This window comes from Orycteropus afer, unplaced genomic scaffold (assembly GCF_000298275.1).
Source record: "Orycteropus afer afer isolate SDZICR_OR568_19922 unplaced genomic scaffold, OryAfe1.0 scaffold00145, whole genome shotgun sequence".
Taxonomy (NCBI): domain Eukaryota; kingdom Metazoa; phylum Chordata; class Mammalia; order Tubulidentata; family Orycteropodidae; genus Orycteropus; species Orycteropus afer.
Genome location: NW_006921732.1, coordinates 6,767,476 through 6,770,393, shown reverse-complemented (window position 1 = coordinate 6,770,393; position 2,918 = coordinate 6,767,476).

Genomic DNA, 2,918 nt, shown 5'->3' with positions numbered 1-2,918 from the left:
TCCTGAGGAGTGGCTGGTGGGTTTGAACCACCAGCCTTCTGGTTAGCAGTCAAATGCCTTAGGCACTGCACCACCAGAGCTCCTGATAGGTAGGTAGGCAGGCAGGCAGGCAGGTAGATAGGTAGGTAAGTAGGTAGATGGAGAGCAGGAGGGAAGGAAGGAAGTGGGGAAGAAGGGAAGAAGGGAGGGACGAAAGAAGGGGAACACGTAGTATTATTTGCCTGTTCAAAGTTGAGATGTGCCAAGAGGTTGAGCTGCTTGACCAATCTAATGGCTATTAAGCAAACAACTAGAATTAAGTCTGCGTTTGTCTGACTCCAAAGCCTTTACTATTGCCTCCCAGGGCAGCCTTTGATCCTGTTTCTTCCTCATATATTTTGAGACAAGGAAACACCATGTAGCCTCATCTTCATCTATAGATTTCATTTTACCGTGTCGTAAGCAGAGGGTTAAATCAGGCTTTGTAAAGAACTCCTAAGAAATAACAAAATACAAAAAACCTCAGTGCCATTGAGTCGATTCAAACTCAAGGCGACCCCATGTGTTACAGAGTAGAACTGCTTCATACAGTTTTCTGGGCTGTCTTCTTCATAGAATTAGATCACCCAGTCTTTCTTCTGCAGCACCACTGGGTGCTCTTGTAGCCAAGAGCAAACTGCACCATCCTTGGATGGACTTAAATAACTCCTGTTGTTGTTGTTGTTATGTACTGTCGAGTCGGACTAACTCATAGCAACCCCTCCTTGGGTTTCCGAGGCTGTATCACTACAGAAGTAGATTGCCAAACCTTCCTTCCGAGGAGTGGCTGGTGGGTTTGCACCGCCAGCCTTCCGGTTAGCAGTCAAATGCCTTAGGCACTACACTACCAGAGCTCCTAAATAACTCCTAGGCAGTGTTTAAAAGGAATAAAAGCCATTTCTGAAGCCTAGATTACACACTTTGCTTTTACCATGTGGGTTTTCTCTTAAGGATTTCCCTCTCTCTTCATTGCTCTTTCCTTTGCAATCTGGCCCATAAGAAACAGACATTAGAGGCCAGCACCACCAAGCAGCCAACAAGGAATGCAGTCTAGCTCCAGAGAGGGGGGGATCAAAGAAGGAGGAAGAACTGGAACCTTATTTTTAATTTGCTGAACTTTTCAAATTCTTCCCCAAGGCTAGGAGTTTGGCAAAAATAACTATTCAGGTTTGTCCTGGGCACATGTTCTCTGTGCCCCACTGGGAAATATCATCCATGTGTTTTGAATTTACTTTTTACTTGACTCATCAAAATACTGTTGCACAAGAGACTCTGGATGTTCAAGGAGCTTACTTTCTTTTATTTATTTTTTAAAATATTTTCCCTTATTTATTTAGCTATTTTGAAGCTCTTCATCATTGTTTCTGTACATGAGATTAACAGCTTTCACAATCATCATTATTTTTTTTCTCCTTTATTTTAAACTTTTAAATTTTTTTATTGTGCTTTGGGTGCAGATTTACAAAGCAAATTTGATTTACATTCAACAGTTCATGTACATTTGATTTCACCACCCTCATTACCATCCCCAGGCATAAAAAACTCTCCTCCCACCCAGTCCCTGTGACTACCCCCTCCCTGTGCCCTTCTTAACTATGCACTCCTGTCTGTCCAGCTTTCCCCTTATGGGAATGCTGTCCCTCTAGTGTCTCATGGCTGATTGATCTAACGGGTGCATCTCCCTACAGTAGATAGGTACATTGCCCTGGGGTAGGTGTTCTGCATGTAGGTTTTTCTACTTTTGGGCTGAGAGCCAATCCATGAAAGAGAGTCTATTTCTAGGCCCAAAGGATAACCCAGGGCCATAGTCTTGGGGGTTCCACAGTCTCTATCTGACCAGTAATTCTGGTCATTTTTGTGTTTTTGAATTTTGTCCAAGGAACTTACTTTCAAAGTAAATGTCTTTTATTTTGCCTTTGGAAATAGCTAATAACATTTTTCTCAAGAGTTAGCAGCTCTGTCTCTTGGGAGAACTGATTCTGAAACATGGAACTCCTGCTTCCTGGGAAGAAAAGAGTTTGTTTATTTTGCTGCCTCCACTTACTAATACTTTTCAGACTACAAAATGCCCAGGTCTATATGACAAGTGAAAGTTTTGAAAACTTTAGGGAAATGATGGCTCATTTTATAATTTTAGGGTAATTGTAAACAAGTAAAAATAATAATTCCCACATCCCTGTATATTATGGGAGAAGAAAGTTATAAGCAGTTTAAAATGAGAGTCCAGATTCTTCAGAGAGTCTTATTATTCATATGTTTTATCTTCTTTGACTATCTTCTTTAATTTGTTAATTTTTTAAAAATCCTGGTTGTTTCTTTATTCTTTTAATGATTAAAACATTTTCATTTTTTGTTATGATATTACTTGTTATGTTTCTTTGCCCTTGAGTTCCCTCTAGTTCAATCATCATTTCTATAGTGGTTTTCTCCTTTCATTTCTTTTTATTCCCTGAGTGCTTTTCTGACATCTAATTTTTGTGTTTTTAAATACTAATTGATATAGTTCTCTTATGTAGTGTATGATTTTCCTTACTTCAGTCTATTTTGAAGGATTAGGACATACTTTTCATCTATTTAGTGCACATGTCTTTCTGGCATGCTTTCATTGTCTAAAGGGATAATTTTTAATCTTGCTTTTATGTAAGCCTAGAAATAAATATAAAGTGAGTTTCCAAGGTCCTACAGCTACTAAGTAACAAAGCAGGATTCACCCATGTTTATCTGGCCCCAGAGCCTGTAATCTTTCTACTAATAATATTCATCGTATATTGCAAATCTACCCTGTGCCAGAAAATTTGTCAACAAAATTTTATTTAATATAGCATCTTTCAAAGCAGTTTTATTGTTTATAAGGCTCAGAGAGGGGAGCTCAGTAGCATAGTGCCTAAGGCACTTGACTG